This window comes from Phocoena sinus, chromosome 2, assembly GCF_008692025.1.
Source record: "Phocoena sinus isolate mPhoSin1 chromosome 2, mPhoSin1.pri, whole genome shotgun sequence".
NCBI classification, from domain to species: domain Eukaryota; kingdom Metazoa; phylum Chordata; class Mammalia; order Artiodactyla; family Phocoenidae; genus Phocoena; species Phocoena sinus.
Window position 1 is genome coordinate 19,350,290 of NC_045764.1, and position 27,724 is coordinate 19,378,013.

Genomic DNA, 27,724 nt, shown 5'->3' on the forward strand with positions numbered 1-27,724 from the left:
TTCGCCTGATATCAGTGTAGCCACACCAGCTTTCTTGTGCTGCATGTTTCCATGATGTATCTGTGTCTGTGTATTTAAAGTCCATTTCTTATAAATAGCATGTAGTGGGTCTTGCTTTTCTATCCAGTTAGATCATCTCTGTCCTTTTAATTAGTGTTCAGTCCAACCATATTTAATGGTTGAGTTTAAGTGTACCATCTTGCTATTTATCATTTTCTATGTCTTACCTGTTATTCGATCTTTGTTTCCACCTTAATAGAAAAACAGAATGCAGAGCAAAGAAGGTAGGCCCTCTCTGCATGATCATCCACATCACAATCTTGAAAAGAGTGCTGCTGGATCACAATTCCAATACATCATGAATGAGGCATCCTGGAGCCAGGGCATCATGTCTGTCCTGCCGTCCTTTCATTGGACCTCATAGCTAAGGCTACTGTTGCCTGCCATCCTTTTCCATTTAGCCACAGTTCTTGGCATATATGAGAAATACATGAATGGCTTTAAGTACCTGGCTTTGGTACCCCATCCAGTGGATCTTAGGGTTGTGTCAGTTTCTTAGGCTCAGAATTTGATGCTCACTACCTGTTGCACACAGCCCGGTGTATGGAGCAGAGACCAGCCTATTATCACTGATTTACAGCTGTCTTCACACTCCACCTGTGTTCCCCAGTCCATAGCAAGGATTGGTATTGATTGTTGTTTTGGCTTCTACTCCTGACTGTCCACCCGTTTCCACCCTACCCAGTGTCATAGACCCCACCCAGGACTGGAACACTGTCTAGCACTCCAGATGTATCACTGGGTGCCCAGCTGTCCTTCTCTACTCCTGCCCAACCTCTCTCTTGGGCACAGCACCTCAAATACCCCACTACATCTGCAGATTCTCCCTCTACAGCCCGGTAAGGCCTCCTCAGGCCTATCCCACCTTAGTGAGCTGGCTGTATGGGAGTTCCAACCCTATCCCTCCCTGCTCCTTCTTGCCTCATACATAAGGTTTGGGCTTTAACAGCCCTGATCAGACCATCCCTTAAGCACAGTGCTCAGCTCTGGACACCACATTAGGTAGAATGGATGGATGGGTGGATGGATGGATCGATTGGAGGGTTTCTTGAGATGTAGAGTTTGGACCATGAGGGAGTCTTGAAAAATGTAATGTGAGAAATGGTCCAGGGAGCTGGCGATATTTACCCTGGGATGGAGAGGACTTAAAGAAGGCATGATTCTGTATAGTACAAACCTTTGGCATGCTACCTTGGAGAAGAGGAAATGGTTTTATTCTGCGTGACTCCAGAAGCAAGAATTGAAACCATTTATGTTATATTTTGCTGTAAGGTATGTAAGTATGTTTACCTTTGGGATAGGTAGTTGTGCTAGAAAAAAAAAAAAAGTGAGCTGGATGCCAGGTGTGGTCAGAGTGTCTTTCCCCAGCGGCCACTTGTCAGAGGTGTTTGCCTTCACTGGGTGAGAGGTTGCCTGCAGGACCTCGAAGCGTGATTCAGCGGCTCTGAATTTCGAAATTATTCTTGATTAATAGTGGGCCACCAGGGATTTTAAGGAGGGGAAAGGTGATCTGTATGACTTTTTGACTAGGATCAGTAGTAACCTACTGAATGTGAGTCAGTGAGGCAAAGAGGACACCCTAGTTTGGTGACCTGAACAGCACTCCCACTGGCGGGATTTCTCAGCACCTCGAGGCATCCCTTCAGGCCTTGCTGCCTATCCCCCTCTCTGGAATCCCCTTCCCACCTACCTGCTTCCTGATGGAGACCCACTGGTCTGACCGAGGTCTGTTGCTCCCCAGTTGGGCTCTCCTGGGACCCTGTGTTTCATTCAGACCATCTCTGCCTCCCAAATCTGCCTTCCCCCCGAACAGTTATGGGTGGTGCCCTCTCCTTCAGCACACAGAAGCTTCTAGAACTTCAGGCTTACTGCATCCCCTCCACCTGGGCTCAGTGATCCCCAGGGGCTGCTCGCCACGTCACATCCGGTTCCCACCTTGGGGAACTGCTAGTCTCCCTTGAAAATCTCTAGCTTCTCTTTGTTCTCTCGCACTGTTCTCCATGGTGCCTCACACTCCGGAGACCCACATTGACCGTGTTTTCTGGGGAGTCTCACATTCACACGTGTGTACATACAGAATGTGATGGAGAAGCAGGAGCTATAGCCTGGATCCCCACAGTGACACTCAGAGGAAGTCAGGGCATTTAGAGATCCACAGAGAGGCACAGTGGGTTAAGACCAGGAAAATGGGTCTTACCCCAGGTCCCTGTGGAGATCGCCCCTGGCCGTTCCACTTAGCCTGTTCTCAGAACCATCAGGGTTTAGATATTCTTAGGCTGAGTGAAACGTGACAGGTTGGCTGCCATGGCAACACAGTTATAAGTTCCCTTTTGGTAATGAATTTTCAGTTCAGAAGGCATTCTAGGATTTCTACTTCAACCCACAAGTGTAGGATTTCCTGAAACAGGTCAGAAGAACCTAACGAGCTCGTTCGTGCTCGCAAGTCTGCAGCCTAATGCAATGATTTTTGTGCCTTAAGCCACACTGTGTGGGAAGGTGGTAAGCTTTTTGCTTTACGGCTTTCCGGGAGATTGGGAAGGGCTCTAAAAACTCAGAGCTTCACCTGGAAATTTGCATAGCCTAAGCTAATCATACCAGATGCTTCAAGTGGAAATTGAGGGGATGATAATTCTGTAGCATCTGAAACCAGTCTCCTTCAAGGTACAGAACTGAGCTCATAGATGAATCTCAGACCAGACCTAGTGTGTCATCAATCCATCAAAGGGAGGGAATTCCACTTTCCCTTGGTTTCACTGCAAAGTACAGCTGTTCCATGGGGATATGTGCACTGCTGAGTTCAGGCTCCTTATAAACATTTGCAAAGATCCACATGGCAGTGGAGGTTGTGTCCACAGGCTGTATGCTTAGAGAAGTGTTATCAACTTGTAAAGCTTAATAGACTAATGTTTACTGAGTACCCGGAAAGTTCCAGGCATGGAGCAGGGGTGCTGAGTGATGGAGACCAGGGGGCAGACACAGGTGTTGCCTCCGAAGATTCATCATCAAGCACAGAGGTGAAGACAAGTATGTACATGACCATGATGTATCCCTGGGGTGAACCTATCTATGTACCTTATGATAAGATATCACATAATGGGTTTTAATTTCTTGCCTCCGCAAGATAAATGCAAAAAGGGGGGTTCCAGGCGCCATGGGAGGCCAAAGGGGGTGGATTACATGCAGTCGAGGGACCCGGGAAAGGCTTTGTGAAGGTGGCATCGGAGGCTGGCCTTGGGGAGAAGGGTGCCTTTTAAGTGGGTGGGGGGTGGGGAGACATGCCAGGTGGAGAACGCATCGGTAATAAAGACTCTACAAGTGATGGTTGGGGTATGTTTGGGAAACAGCAAGACTAGTTCAGGGTGCCTGTAATTTAGTGCTTGTGAAAAGAGTAATGATGTCAAATAGGGAAGCCAAGTGAGGACCACCTCCTGATGGGCTCTGGTTGCCTTTGAAGGTTTCTGAGCAGAGAAGTGATATAATACAAGCGCCCTGGCGTGTATTTCCCAAGCAGGGGCTTGCAGGGGAGCAATCATGTTACTTTCTCTTCTAGGAGATTAAAGTTACAGACGGGCCCAGGGGTGTCTGTAGAAGCCCACTCCAATCTGCTTTTGTCTACTTGGTTTCTTTCCTGTGTTTAAGGCTTTCGAAGCATCCAGATGGTCTCTTTCCCCCAGTGACTTTTAGAAATAAGTAATTTATTCTTCAGATCTATCAAGGGATGGTCTTTATCTCGCTCACAGAGGGGGAAGGGAAGGAAAGGACGTCCTATGTTTGTATCTCGAACATTTGGCAAGCATCAGAGCAAGGGTATGTTTTCCGAGCCCAGAAGGCTCTGGGCTCCCTTTCCAGGCTGTAAATTGGCATTTGGGGAATTGTCTCTTTCTGTACATTCCCTCCTATGAGATGTGACATCTAAGTGGGCATTTTTTTTCTGCCAGACTCAGCCAAGGGAAGAGGTTAGAAACAGAAGCTCCTTGGGATTCAGACAGCAGGGAGCCTACCACATGCTGGGATAACATCAACTTTCTGGGTTCCCACCGAAGGCAGAGAGTGAGGAGTGGGTGGACAGGGGTGTTGTGGGAAGAGGGAAGTGAGAACTGAGGAGGAGGGTGATGGAGAGACAGAGGGAGCTGAAGTAGGAATCAGTAGGAGTCAGTATCATCTTATAGAAGGAGCCTGTCAGTTAGCATCTAACAGAGCTTTCCACATCCTGGGCCCTTGACAAGACTCTTTTTTAGTCCTCACATCCATTGTAGTAGTTAGATACGGGGCTCCATTTTGTAGAGGGGTGTTTTGTCTCATTGAGGTTCGGCCACCTGCCCAGGGTCACCTAGCTGCCCAAGGAGGTGCCAGGTTGTAACCCGGGTTCCAAAGCATCTCCTGACACGGAGAAGCCTGGAGGGAGGAGCGGGTGGATGCAGGGCTGTCCAAGGGGGAGGCTCGGGGGTCCGCTCAGGGGGCAGATCCTGAGCCTTCTGGGCAGTGAGGTCCAGCCCGGGTCTGGAAGGAGGCCCCGGAGGCCATCAGAGCGGGGCTGCTCGGGAGCCTGTGCCGTGTGGGCTGCTTGCGGTGCGGGCTTTATTCCCCAGAATGGCACCGCTGCAGAAAGCAAAGGACCATCTGGAGAAGTGGAGGACAGTTTGTAAGGGCCGAAGCGGAGCAGATGACAGGGGAAGGTAGGGTGGGGTGGAAACGCTTAGGGAGTCCAGAGGTGAGGCCTGGAGACGGATGGCAGGGGGGACTGCACAGCTGTGGGAATGCACTTGATGCCATGGAACCGTGCATGTAAACATAGATGCATTAATGGTGTTCTGTGTATGTTACCACAATAAAAAAAAATGATTTGAAAAAAAGAGGGACTTCCCTGGTGGTGCAGTGGTTAAGAATCCGCCTGCCAATGCAGAAGACATGGGGTCAAGCCCTGGTTCGGGAAGATCCCACATGCCACGGAGCAACTAAGCCAGCGCATCACAAGTACTGAGCCCGCGTGCCACAACTGTTGAAGCCCGCGTGCCTGGAGTCCATGCTCCACAACAAGAGAAGCCACCGCAGTGAGAAAACCGTGCACCGCAACGAAGAGTAGCCCCTGCTTGCCGCAACTAGGGAAAGCCCGCGCACAGCAACGAAGACCCAACGCAGCTAAAAATAAAATAGATAGATAGATAGGTAGATAAATAGATAGATAGATAGATAAATAAAAAGAGAAAAAAGCACAAGGCTTGGCTTTTCCCCAGTCAGTCAAGTCTATCAGTGGGTGGGGCTTCCTGGCTTCCAGCTCAGGGAGGGGGTGAGTGGGGAGCTGGCCGCCCACCCTGGGCCTCTGGGCAGACCTCACAGCAGATACACACGCCCAGCCTTTGGGACAGGATTCCAGCTCTGGCCACAGGATGTACAAAGTTTATGAGTCAAAAGGTCACCTTCTCAGGGACTAGAGTGGAATTTGATGTTCATTAACTGTGAGATTTTAAAAGCTGAGCTTGGGTCTTCCCTGGTGGACAGTGGTTGAGAATCCACCTGCCAATGCAGGGGACACGGGTTCGAGCCCTGGTCTGGGAGGATCCCACATGCCGCGGAGCAACTAGGCCTGTGAGCCACAACTACTGAGCCTGCGCGTCTGGAGCCTGTGCTCCATAACAAGAGAGGCCGCGACAGTGAGAGGCCCACGCACCGCGATGAAGAGTGGCCCCCGCTCGCTGCAACTAGAGAAAGCTGTCACGCAGAAACGAAGACCCAACACAGCCAAATAAATAAAAGCTGAGCTCATGTCCTTCTTCACTAAAGTTGCCTCCTTAATTCATTTTAGATTGCGTATCCAGACTGCTCGCAAGTGGGGTTACGGACGCAGGTGAGGAGGCGGGCGGCTGGAACGCTTGTTTCCAGTTTTCTCTTTTGGTAACTGAAACCACTGTGTCACAGGCAAATATTGTCATGTTTAGTTTGCGCCTGGTTTTTTGGGAGGCGGGGGGGGGCGCGGGCGGAGGAGTGGGGAGTAGGTGGAAGGTGGTGGGAGGGGAATGGCCTTGTGTGCACTGCCAAGGGCCAGGGAGGAGAGCCAGGCCCCTAGAAACCTCCACTTGAGCTCTTGGTTTGCAGATGAAATCTCCTTATTTGAAGACCTCTGTCACAGAGCTTAAGAGCAAAGGGCACACAGCCTTTGAAGAGAGATGGTCTGATTCCAAGTTCAAGTTCCATCACGTACCGCGGGGCTTTAGGCAAGTTGCTTCTGCTGTCTGAGCTTCGTGTTTCTAATCTCTAAAATGGGACAAATAGTTCAATCTACCTTGTGGGTCAAATGTCAGAATTTAATACGAGAATGTGTCCAAAACGGGTAGTACGGTGCCTGGCACGTGGATGCCTTGATAAATGGTAGTTATTATTCTTTCTCCAACGCCAGAATCTAGGGGTGATAAAGTCCCAAGTGTGGGGATCTTGGTGCATCAAGTAAATAACAGCCCCCTTCCACAGCCGTGAACCGGATCCGATGGGTCGTGTGTGATGTCCCCAGCCGGTTACATGCTTAGCACCTGCTCCATTATGACTGTGGTTGGGAAGTGTCACCCGTGGCTGCTAGTCTAATCCTCATCAATCTCCCCCAACCCTTGCCCGAGAGTGGCTTTTTTTTACCTAAAATGGCAACTGCAGAGTCTTTTGTGATTCCTGCTGGGTGAGGATCCCTGGGGGCTGAGGTTCTGGGTGCTCCCTGGGGCTAAGTCGTGCTGGGCACCTACGGAAGGAACCTCATGGCACCAAGGCATGTGCAAGAGAAATGCACCTAAGAGCTGATCATCCCTTCCAAGAGTATGACTTTAAAAACACGTACTCATTTCTAATTGTGCAAGTGAAACACGCATGCATATGGTATTTGTATAAAAATGTATGCGCTACAGATAAAAGCACAGCTTCCTTTACAACTCTGAATCCCAGGCCCCTCCCCGGAGGCAACCTTATTAACAGTCAAGATCCTTCCAGACCTCAGACCAGAGTTTTACATGCATACATGTGGACCCTAAAATATAGTTTGGTGGGCTTTTTTTTTTTTCATAAGTGGTATAATACTATATGAATGGGTCTACAACTGGGGGAAGGTTACCGCTTGATAATACATGTCGGAGATTTTTTCCGTTTTCATCCCTTTAATTTCGCATAGTATTTCATTGGGTGGACAGGCTGTAGTTTATTTAGCCCTTCCCTTACTGACGGGCATGAAAGTTGTTGCTACTTTTTCAGTCTTATTAATAATTCTGCTGTGACCGTCCTTCATTCCCATTGGGAACATCTGTGCGTATTTTTCTAGATGGGTAATGAGAAGAGGGGAACATATAACTGGTATAGGTTAAATCCAGAACAAAACATAAAACTTTCATGGCTTTATTCCCTGAGTAGGAGTAAGACAGATGAATCAAGGGTGTATTTAAGAAAAAATAATGGGCGGGGAGACAGATCAGAAAAGCATATACTTTGAAGCAGTTTTTAAAGTTAGGTAATAAATATTAGTCTGTAGTTTTTGGCACACTCAAAGTATGTATAGAGCTCTATGGGTTCATACCGTATTTTAAGATCCTTATAGAATCCATCTGGATTTTAAAAGTTTGGCCAAGGACTTTTTGAAAAAGAAGAGGAATATCCTATCACATGATATACCATAAAAGCCCCATGACACTGGTATACTAACCCACAGCTAAACAGGTTGAAGTAGGTCCAATCAGACTTTAGTATAAGTTAGAATCCTGAGGAAGGAGGTAATATAATCTGTGGAAAGGGAGGAGTATTTATTTATTTATTTTGGATTTTATTTTTTATACAGCAGGTTCTTATTTGTTATCTATTTTATACATATTAGTGTATATATGTCAATCCCAGTCTCCCAATTCATCACACACCCCCCCCCCCCCCCCCCCCAGTTAAGGGAGGAGTATTTAATAAAATGTGGGAGAATAATTGATTTGCTTTTTGGAAATAAAATGTATTTAGGTACTCACATCATACCATATACCCAAATAGATCCTAGGTAAATCAAAGAAAGAAATATGAAAAATTAAACCTTAGATCAGTATAATACTCTTAGAAAACAATTTGGCAACACAGAGCAAAATTCTTAGAAATGTTCATTACTTCCAGTCTAATAACCTAAGAATTTCACTTTCAAGTGTCAGCCCTAAAGAAATAATCCTGATAAAGAAAAATGTGGCGTGTTATTTTCTTGAACAATATTTAAAATAGTACAATGTTTAGAAACAGCCTGTGTGCCCAACCAAAGGAATATATCTAAATAAATTAAAGAGTAATCTTATAATGAAATAGATTCAGCCATCAGAATAGTGAAACTCTCAGATTGTACGGTTTTTATGAAATGAAAGCTTGAGAAAGCCAAATTCAAAATTGAAAATACAGTGTAGTTTATAACTAGGTTAAAAAAAAGTGATGCCAGTAAAAGAAGGCATTTTTGAGTGGTGAATTTGTTTTTTCTGTTTTGAAGTAGTTTCCAATTTTTAAAATAATTAGCATGTAATAGCTTTATAATTCGTTATTTCAGTCAAAACTCTTTTGAGCACTTACTGTATGCCAGGCACTGTATTAGGGTAATAACTGCACTAGGGTAATAGCAGTAAAAATGAGACACAGAGTCCCTGTTTTATAGTGTAATGGAAGAAAGATAATCATTATTTAGTCAACTGATCATGCTATTAGGGGCACAAGCAGGTTGCTGAGGCAGTCATTAGGGGAGGCTACTTACAAGGTGGTAAGGAAAGACATCTGAGGTGGTGACACAGGAACCAGAAGGACGACAATGAGCCCGATGTGCAGAGTCATGGAACAGCATTTCAGGAAGGTGGAACAGCAAATTGTTAAAGAGGTGGCTAGGAATAACTGGTTGTTTGTATAATGGGACAATAATTAAGGCATATTTAAATTTTCTTCTCAGAGCTAATATTCCCTTTTCATTTGTCATAGAATCTGGCCATAACCATGCAGTGGGTAGGATTCTGTAACCTAATGCCTTTCACATGTAAAATTTGCCCTGACCATGTTATTGAAGCTTTCAAGTTTGCAGGGACTGTGCCAGGTACCAAGGCAGGAAGGACGCCCTTGAAAGTTGGCAGAAACACATCACTGTGCTTGAGTATCTGTTTGTCATCTGTGGTTTAAGGATTTTCCAATAATATTTTTACCTATTAAAATATTAGCTGAGAACTGATTCTGGGACATGAGGTTATGGACCGAGCCTGTATGTGATTATAATGGTCAACATTTAGTGGATGGACAGCTTCCCAAATACCGCCAGCACAGTCTCACCATTATCTGTATCTCCACTTTCTGAAAGAAGAAAAAATAGCTGCGTAGTCTGAGCTAAGTTTGAAGCTAGCTCTCACTGAATCCCACCCCCAGCTCTTTCTCCTCTAAGGAGAGGTGGCTCCGGGGCTATCTGTCTTGATTCAGTAACAGAAAATCCTGTATCTGGGTTTGAAAAACTCTCCCAAGCAAACAGACTTTGGACTGAGTCAGACCCTGGATGTGGCCGTGGACCAGTCATCAGTCTCTGGGAAGTAAATAGGAGCGTGCTCACAGCTTATAAATCTTTGTCGCATTTCCCAGTTGGGCTGGGCTGGTGGCAGGAACCCTTTGGGTTTTTCAGCCAGTACTGATGATGCCAGGAAAATACACCACACATCAGGAGGAAAAGTAGAGCCTGGTCCTTAGCTGCCCTTTTCAGAAGGGCTGGAGACAATACTGAATGTTTGAAACCTGTGAGTGTGAAAGGCCCCAGGGAAATGAGCCTTGGACCCAGATGGGTCAGGCCAGTGATGCCTTTGGAGAGAGAGCAGGGGCAGAGCAGGCTGGCTTGCCTCTGGGCCAGTTTCTTCTCTAGGCTTCCCCTCCTTGGTGGGACCCCCGTGATCCATGGTTCAGCCTTCCTACTCTCAGCAACCTTACCCGGATGCCTTGAGATCAGAGGGGCTGCCTTTAGGTCACCTTGGACTGAGTTCAGAGGTCCACAGGGCGAGGGGGAAGCTTCCCCTTGGCCTGCTGTTCCCTTGGGCAGCAGCAGTGACCCGAGGCCTGGAGCTTAAGGAGCCAGTCGGTGGCTCTGTGAGCCCCACTCAGCAGTGGTCTGCACACCCAGGGCTGGGGCAGGAATGAACTTGGCCCCCATCGCCAGTAGTCGCACATCTGTTGACTGCTGGGTTCGGAGGTGCCCACACCATCAGGCCCTTTCATTCTTCCTCTCCCATAGCCCGAGATGCCATGAAAGCTGAGCACGCACATCAGAAGGCCAGTGGTCAGATCTTTAAATAAAATCCTGAGATCCCAGTGACCATGAATAGCACCCATGCCTCCCAAGGGAACTCCTGCATTGGCAAGTCTACTGTGGGTCTGTTTTCCTCCTACTGTTTTCATGGGAGAGAACCTGGCCAGAGTTCAGCCCTGGCCAGAACTGGACAGCTGGGAGTTCAGCCCTGGCCAGAACTGGACAACTGGGGACTAAATGCCCAAGGAGGCTTGGACCAAACATTCAGAGGCATCGGAAGATGTCTTTGAGGCTATAACTGAGGTTCAGGGAGGATCATGACTTGCCAAAGTCACCAACTCATCAGTGGCAGGATTGGGACTCGATGGAGGTGCCCGTCCTTCTACTGTGATGCCCATTGTCTGGAATGAATTTCTGGGAACCTAAAAAAATCACACCCTCCTTTCCACCTTACCCGGGAGTCTTTTCTCCCTTGCAACATGGAAAGTGCTCGGAACTGAATAAGAGCCACTAGCAGCCTTCTCACGCGAGGATCTGTGGTTTCAGTTTTACCTCCTTTGGTAGGTCTAGAAAAGCCTTGGGGGTTGGAATCAGTCTTCCATGACCTAGTGCTTCCCAGTCATCCTCCCATCATGGACAGTGGAAAATGATGTTTGCAAAACTCCCTGGGGAGATACAGATTTCCCCCGTGAGAAGCTTAGAACCTAGATCGAAGTGTCACAGAATGGAACAAGTTCAGTTCCCATCAGCAAGGTCCACATGCATACAATTGCGTGATTAATATTCTTTCTTTAGAAAGATATATGTCTATATCTCGATGTATATATATAGAGTGTGTGTGTAGTGGGATGCAATGGGGACATTTATTCATTTATGTATGAGTGGTAATTAAAATATCATTAATTATCTTCAAAATTTATTTTAAAAGTTACTGAGCTCCTAGACCCAGGATGTCTTTTCCAACCATAACGGTAAAGGATTTTTGTAACGGACATTGATAAAAAAAAGCCCTGAGGACAGTGTAGCAGGCTGCTTATAGCTGAGTGGACTGGCTGCCTCCAGCCCTAAGAAGATGGACATCCCCCCAACACGTGAAATCAGTTCTTGTTGCCTGTTGGAGAGCTCTGCCATAGTCAAATGAGAATGGGTGTAAAACATGGGGGTTGGTTTAATGCAGGACCAACGTGTATGGTTGATAGGTTAATGTGTATCGTATCAAAGAGGGAGACATAATATGCAGAATTTTTGAACTTTATTTGACCAAAAAAACCCCTTTTGTCCCCATGCGAGCATGATGAGATGATCGTTATGTAGACCTCACCTTGGCAGTGCTTTCTAGTGCATTCATCTGAAGATTTACCTTTATCTCTCTGTAACTCAACTTAATCGGTAAACTTCCCTTTCTGTGACGGCGCAGAATGGACCCAAAGCGGCGCAGTCTCTCCTGATTTTAATCTTGGTCGATTCAGGAGTTAAGCCCTGGCCTCTGAAGACCCTGTCCTCTTCTTCCGCCATCTCTGGAGTCTTTCTGAAACGTGATCTGTGTCCTGAATTTACCTGGGCTTCCTGTAACCCAGCATCTCCCCGTGAAAATTCAGTCTTTTTTCACCTCCATTATGTCCTGCAGCTGTTATGGATTTGGTGTAGGATACACAAAATAACCTAGTCAGCTGGGCCTGGGAGAGAATCAGAAAAGAAAATGCATTAACTTCAGGGATCATTAAAGCCAGTTCCTGATCTTACCAGAACAGGGAGTCAGAACAGACTTGGGATAGGACTTCACAAGGATCACAATGGAGCCAGCACCTACTTTCCAAAGGTGGCTCCTGCTTCTCCGTTTGTTGCTTTTTTTTTTTTTTTGCGGTACGCGGGCCTCTCACTGCTGTGGCCTCTCCCATTGCGGGGCACAGGCTCCAGACGCGCAGGCTCAGCGGCCATGGCTCATGGGCCCAGCCGCTCCGCGGCATGTGGGATCCTCCTGGACCGGGGCACGAACCCATGTCCCCTGCATCGGCAGGCGGACTCTCAACCGCTGCGCCACCAGGGAAGCCCTGTTGCTCATTTTTAAGTCACTGAACTTGTTTTTATTTCAACCTGCATCCCTTCCTTCGTTAAGTGCTTTATTCCATGCCAGGTACTGGATACAAAGATGAAAAGATGGAACCCTTGCATTTGAGGGGCCTTGTCCAGGAGAGAGTCAGACTCACAGTGTGATAAACTTGACAGTAGAATTGGGGAAAGATTACATGGCTCTTTCTGGGGGAATCAGGGAAGGCTTCACAGGGGAGGTGACCCTTGAACCCAGGCTTGGAGAATAAGTAGAATTTTGTCAGTTGGATAAGGATGTGGGGGGTAGTTGGTGGAGATTTTCTAAGCAGAAGGAACTACACATGCAAAGGCATAGATATTTGAGGGAGCCCAGTGTGGTTATGAAGGAGTAGTTCAATCAGGAAAGCTCAAGTTCAGGTGAGGAACCGTCATAAAGATTCATTTATTGTATGTTTCCTGTATGTCAGGTGCTATGTCAGATGCTTTTACATCTGTTCTCTGATTTTAATCTTCAAAGCAAGTGGATAGTGGAGGCATTATTACCCCCGTTGTGTAAATGAGGAGAGTGAGGGCTTCCCTGGTGGCGCAGTGGTTGAGAGTCCACCTGCCGATGCAGGGGATGCGGGTTCATACCCCGGTCCGGGAAGATCCCACATGCCACGGAGCGGCTGGGCCCGTGAGCCATGGCCGCTGAGCCCGCGCGTCCGGAACCTGTGCTCCGCAACGGGAGAGGCCACAGCGGTGAGAGGCCCGCGTACCGAAAAAAAAAAAAAAAAAAATGAGGAGAGTGAACTAAGGCAGCTTCATTGATGCAGGTGAGGAGGACCTGCCATACGTGAAGGAGCAGCCAGGATGCAATCCCAGTTTTGCCTGGTTCTGAAGCCCAGGCTCCTACCCAGGAGGCCAGACAGCCTTGGCTTGTCTGGGGAGAGTCGGGGGAAGGGAGCAGGAAGGGAGGGTTGGGGGAGCCCTTGAGCCAGTACTGCCCAGTGGGAAGGGTGCTGCTGCCCCAGCTCTGTCCCCTGACCCCCTGCCTGCCTGCTTCCACCTCCACTTGCCCATTCTCCATGCCCCTCGCCTTCAGCCACAGCCTGTCTGGGGCATCTGCTCTCGCTTCTGCTGGGTTCCTGGCACAGGGAGACAACTCTTTTGACTTTGGGTGGAGCACAGGAAGGACCAGATGCCAAGTCAAATACAGTCATAGGAACCTCAGGTTGTTTCTCCAGAGAGTCCGCAGAGTACGCTGTTGTCACTTCTGTGGCTTGGGAGTTTTCTCGGTAGTGCTGGGTGTCATCCAAACTGTTGCTGTTGAATCCTTTAGGAAACCATTCTGCTTTGACTTGACTCTGCTGCTCGCCTCCTAAGAGGTTTAAAACAATGGTGGAACGAAGAGACAGGGTGAGAGAGAACTGGCAAGAACCTGGGTTGAGGCCTCTGGGCTCACCATCAACCCTCCAGGAGTTCCTGCATCACACGGAGAATGAAGGAGTCTTGGCCTCTGGCCTTGACTGGGTCAGAAGGCACCATGCAGTGTAAGCTTTTCAGAACTGAAAGATTGTGTGACCAGCGACCCACTTCAGAGTGCCTCTCACCCTGAGAGTGGCTGCTCCTGGGCAGTGCACATGGGTAGGTTCCAGAAAGCATATATTTCCAGTGTCGCCGGGGAAGCACTTTAGAAACAGTGGGATAACCATTTTGGAGAGAGCTCTTTTGTGAACTTGCATCTGGAGGTTTGAAATTGGCAGCAGTCTCTTGAGAGTCAAAGGCTCCTTGACAAGAATCACTGAGAACTTGAGCTGCGACCTGGCAGCCTGAAGCAGTGATTGCACATCAGTGCTCGAAAGTGGTGTGAAAAGGGTGAAGGGTGGGCAGTGAGGGTCTTGGCAAACTCTGGGACCCGATGCTTTTTCCATCCTTTGCCCTCTTCCATTCTTTATTGGCTGTTTTCCCTCCAAACTCATCTAGTTGTCAGCTGTTGCCTTTGCATCTCCGTTTGCCTTGAGCTTCTCTCAAGATGAGGGTTCCAGAATTTTCTCCTACAAGGGGCCAGGTACTAAACATTTTAGTTTTGGACCACACAGTCTCTGTTGCAACTACTCTGCCATTGTAGTGGGAAAGGAGCCACAGACCATATGTAAACAAAGGAACGTGTCAGTGTTCCAATAAAACTTTATTAGCAAAAACAGGTGGTGGGCCGGATCGGGTCCACAAGCCCACAGTTTGCTAGCCTCTGTTCTAGATTTTAATTCTCTCCTTTTTTTTTTCCCTTTTCTGTTTTGAATCTCAAGAACAGGAGCAAAGTGTTAAAAAGGCAAGCTGTTGGTCAGTGTTACCACTTTGGGACTTGCCTCATTTTTAACGTTTCAGAAAGTACATTTTGTTTTGTCTGTATAGGGTTATTTAAATTGAAAGCAGCTGTGAAGGCAAGAATCCTCTCAGGGAGCCTTTGGTATGTCTGCTGCCATGAAGTAGTAATTTTTAATGCACTTTTTGTTATGTAGATACAGAGTTTAGTGGCACATTGCGGAGTAACTCAGGGAGAACTTTCCGCACCGTACAGTACCAGGCATGGTATGATAAGTGCTTCTTGCTGGAATGAACGAACATATGGAGGTGGAAACCATTTAGAAATGATTTCTTTAATCATTTAGAGGTGATTCTGTATTGTATATGGATTCTATATGGTAACATGGCTTCAATTCCTTAACCCTTCAAGATCTTGATTGCGAAACTTTCCCACAGCACCTGAGATTCCTGGGGACAGCAGAGAACACATGGGAAGGTTTTAGGTAGAGCACAGGTGAGAAACTCTCATGGGTTTGTCCTGTCATTGGAGGCTGGTGACCACCCGAAAGGCCACCCTGAGATCATTCAGCCCCACAGATGCAAAAACGCCCATCTTGGCATCCTTCCCTGTTGGCCTGTGGTTATAAGGATGGAGGAAGATTAACAACTAGTGATGAGTTTTTCAGTTCACGGCAGCTGGGCAGAACCACCTGACTCCCCCTCCCCCAGCTTCCATTGAAATGCTCCATGGAAGTGTACAAGTGTCCAGAAAATAATCATGATAAAATAGCAAAGGGAAAGAATCGCATCAGAAAGTCTAATAATGGCATGAGTCCAACTTCGTTTAAATATTTATGTATACCAATAGAAACAGTCCTAGGAAGAGATGTATTAAAATGTCAGCAGTGGCTATCTCAGTGCAACAGAGTTACAGATGATCTTTTTTTGGTCTCAATTTGAAAAAGGTTTTGTACAATAAAATATGTTGCTTTTTATAGTTTAAAAAGACGTTACTTTAAAAAGAAGGTAAAGAATGGGTATCCCAGCCTACCTTTTGTCTGAGAATAAAAGGGCAGGCTCCCCTACGACAGCCTTCTCATCCACCCTGAAGCACTGGAGCTTTCTAGAGAAAAGCGACTCAGCCACAGGTGGATGCTGGGGGCGTAGACATCTGACAGGCAAGGGCTTTCTCCTCTGTAGCCAGTCAGAGCTGGTGTGATGTGGTCCTGAGGACGCGGCTGCCCATTAGCAATCAGTTGCTTGGCGGTTGCCCCAAATGATCATTTGCTTCTCTTTGGTTCCTCTTCAAAGAGCACATGGCAATACGTGTTTCCTCTTGGTCTGGCCTCTCCCTCTCCTCTTCTCAGCCTCTTATAAAGCACACAAAATTAAATGAGCAAGTGTGTTGACCTTTTATATGTATATTTTAAAAGCAGTTTCTAAAGAGATTGATTGCATTTGGATAGCATTTCAGAGAAAGGATAGTTTCTTAAAGAAACATGTATTTGAAAGCACAGGTGTTGTGCAGAAATTCATGCTTCTCAAGAGGTGAAGGCCAGGATTCAGGAGGCCTGCTTGAGACGCTTGTGACAATGGCTTCATCATTTTATGGGGTTAGCCTCTTATTCCTAGGGCCGAAGCCCTTCCTATTTGCAGGCAGAGCCCACTTTCCACAAAGATAAAGACCTTCTACTTGGTAAGGGGTCCTGGGTCACAGCTTTGCTATTGGTGACATTGGACAAGAGTCCTTCTGCTCTAGCCCAAACCCTACCCATGTCAAAGAGAGGCTAAGGGATTGAGAGTGACATATTCACCAAGGAACTCCAGTCATCCCATTCATCCCATTTTAATAACTACCCCCCCACCCCCAACCCCCACAGACACACTTTCTGGCTGTCCCTTTGCTTCATCTTGGTTTCTTCAGGCCATTGTCAAGGTGGTCTTCCTCTTGCTCTAGCTCCCTAGAGTAGGGAACAGCTGGGCCCTGGGTCTGAGGGATGCCTACGAAGAGTGTTGATGTCTTAGATGTGCACTGATGTTCCACCAAGAGCACAGAGCTTGTTGCATCCCACCATGTTCACTCTCATTTGTTATTTTAAAATGCAGCGTGTGAAGAACGTCATAAAATGTAACTCAGCCTTCTCTTTGATGTTATGTTCCAACACACTATTGGACTCTGTCCTTTCAAAATGAACAGCCAGCCATATTAAAACCCAGTCCTCTTTTTTAACTTTCCATTTCATATTGGAGTATAGTTGATTAACAATGTTGGGTTAGTTTCAGGTGTGCAGCAAAGTGATTCAGTTATACATATACATGTATCCTTTTTCAAATTCTTTTCCCATTTAGGTTGTTACATAATATCGAGCGGAGCTCCCTGTGCTATACGGTAGGTCCTTATTGGTTATGCATTTTAAATACAGCAGTGTGTACATGTCAGTCCCCCCGCAAAACCCAGTCCTCTTCTTTTAATGGACTTTGCTTGGATTCTTTTATCTTGTTCTTGGTTCAAGGATCTGTCATAACTTAGAGAATGATCGTGACTTAGTGAGAGTGGATATAAAGTGCTGAGCCTAGTACGTGGCCATATTAAACTGTCAGAAAGTTATATAGATGATATCTGGTCATATACTGTATAAATAATGAGTTCTCTAGAGTCTCCTGTGGCACCTTCTCTTCGAGGGGCTCATTTTGGCCAGAAGAGTGCAGTGTGGCACATGTTCCCTCCCCGCAACCCCCTTAACAGTGGCAAAAGCTCTTTGTTAAATGACAGATATTTTTGGAACACATAACTTGATTCCGATGTTTTGGTGTATGCCTAAACTGGCCAGGGCAACAAGGCTACAAAGACCATGGTGAAACAGGCCTTCGGCAGTTCGCGATGTGACGAGGGTAGTGCACGTACCCCCGGGGCTGTGTGGTGCTTGGCATGTGCTGTATGAATGGCTCTGCGTGCTATGGAGATGGGGGAGTAGGAAACGTTATGTGTAATTGGAGAGACACCTATGGAAAGTGTCGTGGGGGTGGACCTGCAAAATGGTTCTAGGACTGCCAGACAGAGCTGGGGTCGACCAGCCCTCCCGGAGGAAGGAAAAGCACGCAGAGGCCGAGATGGGAAAGAACAAGACATACTGGGGAACAACTAGAGCCAGGTTGCTTTGGGCATAAAGTGTGTGAACAGAAGGATGATAAGTAAGACTGGAGATGCAGGCTGGGTCCAGTCACAAAGGTCTTAAGGGTTTTAAGAGATTGAACTCTATACCATAATAATGACCAACATTTAGTGGACATTTACTATGTACCAGGGGGTCTTAGTCTGTTTGGGCTGCCATAACAAAATTCCACCTACTGGGGGACTTATAAACAACAGAAATTTTTTTCTCAAGGTTCTAGAGGGTGAAAGTCCAAGGTCAGGGAGCCAGCGTGGACAGGTGAGGGCCCTCTTGCAGGTCACAGACTTCTTGTATCTTCACGTGGCAGAGGGGGCAAGGGAGCTCTCAGGCCTCCTTTATAAGGACGTTAATCCCATTCATGAGAGCTCTGCCCTCGAGGCCTAATCCCCCACCAAAGTTTCTATCATAAATGGATGTTGAATTTTGTCAAATGCTTTTTCTGCATTTATCGATAGTATTTTTATCCTTCATTTTATTAATGTGTAGCACATTAACGGATTTGCAGATATTGAACCATCTTTGCACCCCTGGAATAAATGCGACTTGATTATGGTATATGGTTCTATTAATATATTGTTGAAAAGAGTTGGTTAATGTTTTGTTGAGGATCTTTGCATCTGTATTCATCAGGGATACTGGCTTGTGATTTCTGTGGTGTCCTTGTCTGGTTTTGGTATTAAGGTAATACTGGCCTTGTAAAATGAGTTTGGAAGTGTTCTCTCTTCTATTTTTTGGAAGAGTTTGATAAGGATTGCTATTAATTTTTCTTTAAATGAAGAAAGAAAGACCACTGAAGCCATATGGTCCTGAACTTCTGTTTCTTGGGAAGTTTTTGATTACTGATTCAATCTCTTTACTAGTACTTGGTCTGTTCAGATTTCCTATTTATTTTATGATTTAGTGCGGGTAGGTTGTATGTTTCTAGGAATTTATCCATTTCTTCAAATTGTCCAGTTTGGTGGTGTATAATTGTTCATAGTCTCTAATGATCTGCTGTAATAGGTGTAATACCTCCTTTCATTTCTGATTTTATTTCTGGCTCTTTTCTTCGCTGAATCTAGCTGAAGATTACTATTTTTTCAGAAAATCAGCTTTTAGTCCTTCTACTAAATTTGGGCTTTATTTTTTCTTTTTCTAGGTCCTTGAGGTGTAAAGTTAGGTTGTTTACTTGAGATCTTTGTTGTTTTATCATGTAGGCATTTATCACTATGAACTTCCCTCTTACAACTGACGTTATTGCATCCCGCAAGTTATGGTATGTTTTATTTCTTGATTTTCTCTTTTGACCATTTGTTGTTCAGGAGCATGTTTAATGTCCACATATTTTTGAATCTTCCAGTTTTATTCTATAATTGATTTCTACTTTTATACCATTGTGGTCAGAAAAGCTGCTTGATAAGATCTCAGCGTTCTAATTTATTAAGACTTGTTTTGGAACCGAACATATCATCTATCCTGGAAAACGTTTCCTGTGCGTATGAGAAGAATCTGTGTTCTGTTGCTTTTAGATTGAATGTTCTGTAAATGTTAAGTCTGTCTGGTCTAACATGTAGTTGAAGTCCAGTGTTTCCTTACTTTTCTGTCTGTATGATCTATTTATTATTGATGGGGGATACTGAAGTCCCCTACTATTATTGTATTGCTGTCTATTTCTCCCTTTAGGTCTGTTAATATTTGCTTTATGTATCTAGATGCTCCTATGTTGAGTGCATAACTATTTACAAATGCTATACCCTCTTGATGAATTGATCCCTTTATCATTATATTAATGACCTTTGTTTCTTATTATAGTTTGTCTTACAGTATAAGTACAGCTACCCCAGCTTGCTTTTGGTTTCTATCTGCATGGAATATCGTTTTCCATTCCTTTACTCTCAGTCTCTGTGTGTCCTTAAAGCTGAAGTGAATCTCTTTTAGGCAGCATATAGATGGGTCATATTTTATATCCATTCAGCCACTCTGTCTTTATTTACTTACTTATTTATTTTTGGCTGCATTGGGTCTTCGTTGCTGCACACGGGCTTTTCCTAGCTGCAGCGAGCAGGGGGCTACTCTTCCTTGTGGTGCATGGGCTTCTCATTGTGGTGGCTTCTCTTGTTGTGGAGCACAGGCTCTAGACGTGTGGGCTTCAGTAGTTGTGGCACGCAGGCTTCAGTAATTGCAGCACATGGTCTTAGTTGCTCTGCGGCATGTGGGATCTTCCTGGACCAGGGCTCGAACCCATGTCCCCTGCATTGGCAGGCAGATTCTTAATCACTGTGCCACCAGGGAAGTCCTGCCACTCTTTTGATTGGAGATAGTCCATTTACATTTAATGTAATTACTTATAGGTATGTACTTATTACCATTTTGTTAATTTCTTTCTGGTTGTTATGTAGTTCCTCTGTTCCTTTCTCTTCTCTTGCTCTTTGTTGTTTGTTTGATGATTTTCTGTAGTGGTAGAGTCCTTTCTCTTTATATTTTGTTTATCTACTATAGGTTTTTGCTTTGTAGTTACCATGAGGTTTATGTAAAACAACTTGTAACAGTCCATTTTAAGTTAATAACTTATTTTCCAATGCTTTTGATGTCACAAATACATCTTTTTATCTTGTGTATCCACTAACAAATTATATAGTTATTTTTCTACTTTTATCTTTTAACCTTCATACTGGCTTTACAAGTGATTAACCCACTGCCTTTATGACATTAGATTATTCTGAATTTTACTATATATTTACCTTTACCAGTGAGATGCCTACTTTGTAATGTTTTATTACGAATTAGCACCTTCTCTATTCAGCTTGAATAACTCCCTTTAACATTTCTTGTAAGGCTGGTCTAGTGGTGATGAAATTCTTTTGCTTTTCCTTGTCTAGAAAATTCTTTCTCTCTCCTTCAGTTCTGAAGGACAGTTTTCCAGGGTAGAGTATTCTTAGTTGGCAGTTTTTTTTTTTTTTCTTTCAGCTCTTTATATCTGTATATCACGCCACTCCCTCTGACCTGCAAAGTTTCTGCTGAAAAACCTGCTGATAGTCTTGTAGGTTCCCCTTGTACGTAAGTTATTTTTCTCTTGTTGCTTTTAAGATTCTCTCCTTGTCTTTAACTGTTGATACTTAAATTACAGTGTATCTTGGTGTGGGTCTCTTTGGGTTCATCTTATTTAATACTCTCTGGGTTTCCTGGATCTGGATCTAGGTTAGGGAAGTTTTCAGCCATTATGTCTTCAATTAAGTTTTCTGCCCCTTTCTCTCTTCCTCTTTAGGGACCCCTTTTGCTTGATGTTGTCTCGTTAGGCTGTCTTCACTCTTCTTCATTCTCTTTTCTTTTTGCTGTTCTGATTGGATGAGTTCCACTGCCCTTTGAGTTCAGTGATCCTTTTTTTCTGTTTCATCCGGTCTGCTGTTGAACACCTCTACTGTATTTTTCAGTTCAGTTATTCTTCAGCTCTGTCACTTCTGTTTGGTACTTTCTTATATTTTTGATCTCTGTTGAAATTCTCATTTTATGCATGCATTTTTCTCCTGGGCTCTGTGAGCATCTTTATCACCACTCTTTTGAGCTCTTTATCAGGTAAATTACTCATCTCCATTTCATTAAGGTCTTTTTCTGAGGTTTTATCTTATTCTTTCCTTTGGAAATATTCCTCTGTTTCTTCATTTTTCCTCGACAGCCTATGGCTTATATGCGTTAGATGAAACAACTACCTCTCCCAGTCTTGAAGGAGTGGCTTTGTGTAGGAGATGAACCTTATCGTTCGACTCTGCCCTAGCTCTTGGATATCTCTCAAACCTTTGTGATTGATTGTCCAAGAAGCCTACTTTATTCTTAGTGGCTTGCAGTAGTTGAGGGTGTGCCGAGACCTGTCAGGGGAGGATTTCAGTCAGCACCTAGATTCAGGCTGATTGGAAGCCAAGCCCTCATGTAGAAGCTTTTACAGTTTGCAAATATCTCTTTTAGAAGACTGGGAGATGGGTATTTCTGTCTGCTCCCTCTGCCTTGAACCCTGTGGTAATAGCCAGTTAAGAACTATTTCTTTGTTTGCTACCATCCTGAGGAACCCATGAACACAAGCCCCGCTGGCCACCAGAGCCACGGTATCAAGGGATGTGTTCTCTGGTTGACAGACACAAAAGCTAGGTGTCAGATGTGTACATAAGCCCCTTTCTTGGAGGCACCACAACCTAAGGTGGGGCAGAGGGAAAGCATGACAATGGCTCCCGAAGGCCATAGTCTTTTTTTTTAACATCTTTATTGGAGTATAATTGCTTTACAATGGTGTGTTAGTTTCTGCTTTATAAGAAAGTGAATCAGCTATACATATACATACGTTCCCATATCTCTTCCCTCTTGCATCTCCCACCCTCCCTATCCCACCCCTCCAGGCGGTCACAAAGCTGATCTCCCTGTGCTATGCGGCTGCTTCCCACTAGCTATCTATTTTACGTTTGGTAGTGTATATATGTCCATGCCTCTCTCTCGCTTTGTCACAGCTCACCCTTTCCCCTCCCCATATCCTCAAGTCTGTTCTCTAGTAGGTCTGTGTCTTTATTCCTGTCTTACCCCTAGGTTCTTCGTGACATTTTTTTCCTTAAATTCCATATATATGTGTTTGCATACGGTACTTGTCTTTCTCTTTCTGACTTACTTCACTCTGTATGACAGACTCTAGGTCCATCCACCTCACTACAAATAACTCAGTTTCGTTTCTTTTTATGGCTGAGTAATATTCCATTGTATATATGTGCCACATCATCTTTATCCATTCATCCGATGATGGGCATTTAGGTTGTTTCCATCTCTGGGCTATTGTAAATAGAGCTGCAATGAACATGTTGGTACATGACTTCCAGCAGTCCCACTACTGGGCATATACCCTGAGAAAACCATAATTCAAAAAGAGGCCATAGTCTCTGTCGAGTATTTCAGTTGGCCTTTCGTTGTGTGTTCAGTGAGAAGCCTGCCCCTCAGGCCAAAGCTTTCAGATAAGCGAATCGGGTGCTTTTCAGTCAGCTGCCTCTGCACTGGGCCTTGGTGCTGGGTAGCCAGGTGAGCCTGTGTGAGCCCTTTAAGAACTGTTCTCAGTTCACTCATAGCCTGTGGGTCTCAGGGAGGCAAGCCCTGGTGGCTTTCAAACCTGGAAGTTTTGGGGGCTCGTCTCTTAGGTGAAGGTCTTAAAAGTTGGGGTGCCAGATGTGGGGTTCAACCCCTTTGCTCCTCAGGGATAAGCTCCGTCGTCAGTTCCCTCTTGATTGCAGGTTGCCGCACCGGGTTTATGATGAGATTGTCTCAGCCTCTCCTACCTGCTTCAGTGTGCGTTTTTTTCTCGGTTGCCTGGTATGTAGCTATAGATTTGGTGTGTCCGTGGTGGGAGGTGAGCTCAGAATCCTCTTATGTCACCATCTTGAACTGGAACTGTATTTCTTGTCTTTTTGATGACAGGTGTGAGTGATTCCTCATTGTGGGTTTTGTTTGTTTTTTTCAGGCAAGGCTTTATTGGGGCCCCTGCTGCAGCAGCAGGGGGGAGCGAGAACAAACAACAGGTTCCCTTGCTTGCCCACGCCGAGAGGGGGCGAGCTTGTTCCTTACATGGGGTGAAGGTAGGGGTGTGTCCAGGGGTTGGGCCGAAGGGGTAGCTTAGGTGGTGTTGTGTGCCGGGGGCATGCGCAGTGCCCTGCTTTTGCTCCAGGCTCCTCAAAATGGCAGTTGGGTGTTTTTGGTCTCTTTGTATCTTTTGTCTACAATTTGCCCCAACTGAGCATGCACACAGTAATTTTTAGTCCCATACGGTTTCTTTTAATTTGTTGCTTGAGGAGAGGTATGTCCAGGTGTAAGCATTGCAGCACTGCAGTATAGGGTCCCAGGTCCCAGCCTGTCTCATTCCCCCCTAAGAGACTCTACACATTTATTAAGGGGTAAGAGGCTGAAGGTCTCTTCTTCTGAAAGACCCTAGCCTCCCCTAGAGGAGAAGGACCTGACTGTTCCAAGGACCTGTAGGGACCTGGGCCACTTTCCGCTGGAATGGGCTGAATTTCTTGGGCCATCGTGAGCCTTACTTCAAACTGTTGGAGCCTAAAAGACACAAACTTAACCAAAAGGTTAAACAAAACAAAGGCTAAAAAGGAGGAGAACAATTGCCATTAAAGCGCCTAGAAAGGGAAGGAACCAGGTTAACTTTGGGCTTCCTTGACTGTTGACCACCAGACGAGGAAGGTGATATCACCCCTGCCAAAATGATGAAGCCGCTCTGCCTGAGCTTCTATTTCCTTAATATTAACTTTTACCTGTCCTGTTGCATTGATCCAAGTGCAGCGGGAAGTATTAGTTACCGCACAAACTCTGCCTTGCTCTGCCAGAAGGTACTCAAGGGCCAGACGATTGTCAAGAACCACATCAGCCAAGGAAACGAGAGAGGTCCCAAGTCCCATTAAGGCTTCAAATAGGAGCCAACTCACTACATCATTTTACTTACCTGTTGATGGTACCTGTCTTTGGAATAGGCATCTCAGATCTTCCGCTAGCTCACAGGTGCATTGTTCTTCTGTTGTGACCCGTGGGGTTTCTGGAAGTAAAAGCTTTAGTCTGGACAGATGTACCCAACAGATACCCCTTGCAGTTTGACAGCAGTGGGGGTGGTTTAAATTACTTTAAGAGTAATAGTTGGCAATAGTTGGTCTTTGGGGGAGCTCTCTTTCCAGATGTTGAGAAGAACTTGGGTCCCCGGGGTTTATTTGTGAAGGAACTGCTCCTTCCTCTGTATTTTTAGTGGGAGCTGGCAGTGCCTTGTAGGCATAGTCCTGGATTGCTTTCTGAACTTGTCCTAGAATAATATATCTCAGGGTCTGGTTCACTTCCTCATCCAGTAGAATGTCAGTAGTAAGAAAAGGTCTCCCGTAGGTCATTTCAAGGGGACTAAGTTTCAGACCACTCCTGGGGGCTACACGGACCCTGAGGAGTGCAATAAGAGGCAGGTTGGTCCAGGGTGCATGAGTCTCTGGGCAGAGCTTTGCTAAGGTTTTCTTTAAAGGATGGTTCATTTTCTCTACCTTCCCTGAAGACTGGGGGTGCCAAGAGGTGTGTAGCTTATAGTCTAGCCCTAGGGCTGTTGTGAGCCCCTGTGTGATTTTGGCTATAAAAAGAGGGCCCGTTATCGCTCTGCAGGGACTTTGGAAGTCCAAACCGAAAAATTCTTTCTTTTAAAAGGGACTTACAGACTTGTGGGGCGTTCTCAGATCGGGTGGGGAAAGTATCAACAAACACCATAAGATATTTATATCCTGATTGTGGGGGCATTTGGGTGAAATCTAAGTGCCAGGCTTCCCCCGGGTATGTCCCTCGGCGTTGAATTGGCCTGAGTAACGAAGGGGGGATTGGATGGGCCTGTGGTTTATTACCGGCGTGGCAAGCGTTCCTTGTTTTATTGTTCTTTCAAGCCCCTTTCCTGAAAAAGCCTTTTGCCTCAAGTCCCATAGTGCATCCCTCCCGTAGTGGGTGGCGTCATGTAAGCTCTTGGTGAGTCTCCATTGTTGGGCTTCAGGGATTAGAAACATCCTCCTTTTGATGCCAGCCTGTGCTTCCCTTCTCAGAGCTCCATTTCTCAGCATTTTCTTATTCCTGGGGGGGAGAACTGGGGAAGGCTAGGGAGTTCAGGGGGGGCCAATCACTAGAGCCTTAACTTGTTCAGGCTCCCGCAACTGAGCTGCCTGTTTTGCAATTTGATCAGCTTTGCTGTTCCCTTGGCTCGCAAAAGATCACAAAAGATCCATCCCTCTGATGGCCCCTGCAGTGCATTACTGCTACCTGGGTAGGAAGCGACACTGCTTCTAACAGACCAGAATCAAATCTTTATGTTTTATGGGGAAACTTCTAGTGGTTAACATTCCTCTTTCTTTCCATCTGGCAACATGAGCATGTAGCACGTGGAACCCATACTTAGAGTCAGTGAAAATATTTAATTTCTTATCCTTCCCTAATTGCAAAGCTCTCATTAATGCTCGTAAGTCTTACACAAACCGACACTCCCCGTTAGGCTTCTGTACGGGGAGGTTCGGGGTGCTGCAAGGGGATTGGCAGGGCCTAATGAGTCCGTGTTTCAGGAATCTGCTGAGCAGCGGTTGGATTCCCCTCAGGGCCTCAGGCTTTAAAGGATATTGTGTCTTCCAGGGGTATTTTTCCCCAGGCCTTAACCTTATTTTTATTGGGGGAACACGTTTTGCCCTTCCTGGCACCGAGGTATCCCAAACTGCAGGATCTACCTGTTCTGTAATTTCTTGGGGGATGTCTTGGGGCATATTTTGATGCCCAACAGGTGGGTCATCTGGGACTATTAATAGATGCATTCTCCGTTCGGATTACCTTCTTGGATTCACCCTGACCTAAGAATATACTAGCTCCTAACTTATCTCTCCCGAGGAAAGGGACAGGGCATTCTGTCATGTACAAAAAGGAGTGAGTAATAATAATGGACCCGATTCCACAGGCAAGAGGGGATGGTAAATCGCCTTTCCTTTGGCTGTCCATCGACTCCCGTCACAGCACAGTCATGGCTGGAGAGGGGGCCAGCCGGCCAAGTCAGAGCAGGGCAGGCGGCTCCAGCGTCTACAATAAATTCAGTTCTCCTACCTGCCACATCGAGGGTGACCCGAGGCTCCGCTGCAGTCACGAGGATGGATCTGGAGCCAGGGAGGCGCTCGGGCATCCCACAGGAGGGCACCCAGGACATTCCGCCTCCCAGTGCCCCCTTTCTGACAAAAGGCACACTGGTTTGGGTCCAAGGGGCTTCTTGGTGGTCTGTCCAGCCTTCTCGGCCCTCCAGGGTCCCCTCGAGGTGGTGGGTGGATCAGAGCGGCCAGAGGCTGCGTCTTCTTTATTAGCCTCTTATCCTCATTGGCCTCCTCTGTTAAGTCTTGGTTGTTACAGACCTTGAAGGCCTCCTCAGGGTTGACAGCGGGGCTTGGGGCCCAGCCGCAAGCTTCTGGAACTGTCTCCAGATATCAGGAGTGGGCTTGGTGATAAAATGCATGGCCCAGAGTGTCCTCCCTCCTGCAGACTCAGGGTCTGTATTGGTGTCCTTCCTGAATGCCTCTGTCACCCGGCTCAGGAAGCCTGCTGGGCTCTCACCTTCTTCCTGTGTAACCTCTCAGACCTTATTGCAATTTACTGGCTTCACCATACACCTTTTCATTATTTCTGACAGACAAGTAATCTAACGTCTCATCCTAGCTTGGCCTACACAATCTTCACAGTCCCGGCATGGGTCATGTTCTGGGATTGCGTCCCACCTACCTGATAAACTTGGCCATGTGGACTGGTGGCCAGTAGGCCATGTGTGTGTTCCCTGGGCTTTCTCAGTATGCGCTCCTTTTCATCTGGGGTGCAACAGTGGGCCAGAATAATCCATGATGTCCTGCCAGGTGAGAGAGAATGTCAATCCCAGCCTGATAAATTCATCCCTAAACTTGTCAGGGTTCTCTGAGAACCTGCCTTATGGGTTTCCTAAGTCTCCCATTGAGAAGGGGCTGTTGACTCTAATAAGCCCTCTGTTGCCATCGCTACTTCCCGAAGGGGGGAAAGGTGGGGGCTGACTTTGAACCTGATCCCGGGAAAACTTTTTTTACGAGAGAGAAACCAAGCCCAGTCTTGCATCAACCTACTCTTAATAAAACCCATTTACCTAATTAAATTTAATCCAACCTTAGAAAATCCTGACCATAGAAAATCCTGACCAAAGTTCCTAATGTTCCTCTTCCGCAAACCTGCAACTTTCTGTAGCCATACTTTGTCCCTTATTCTTTCCCCATTCAGAAACAGCCAGCTCTAGGACAAAGTCATCCTTTTTCCTTTCAACAAAATATATTCCCATTCCTCGTACCTTCTTTTCTTAACACATCCTACTTTCCTTAAGCCACCATGAACTGTCTTTCACATT

General features: G+C 46.1%; 1 protein-coding gene and 1 long non-coding RNA gene across 4 annotated transcripts in view; one reads left to right on the top strand and one right to left on the bottom strand.

Annotated features, from left to right (window-relative positions):
* The window catches only part of CCDC3 (coiled-coil domain containing 3), a 100,780-nt gene that overhangs the window by 67,815 nt on the left and 5,241 nt on the right, over nt 1-27,724 (top strand). The window lies entirely within an intron of this gene.
* The window catches only part of LOC116748466, an 88,869-nt gene continuing 72,690 nt past the window's right edge, over nt 11,546-27,724 (bottom strand). For 2 of the 3 annotated variants that reach the window (XR_004348295.1, XR_004348296.1), the window contains 4 exons: nt 27,082-27,202; nt 24,269-24,358; nt 15,696-16,014; nt 11,546-11,985 (listed from right to left, as the gene is read on the bottom strand). This is a non-coding gene — a long non-coding RNA (uncharacterized LOC116748466). The remainder of the gene's footprint in view (nt 11,986-15,695; nt 16,015-24,268; nt 24,359-27,081; nt 27,203-27,724) is intronic. The other variant, XR_004348297.1, reaches the window with a different exon arrangement.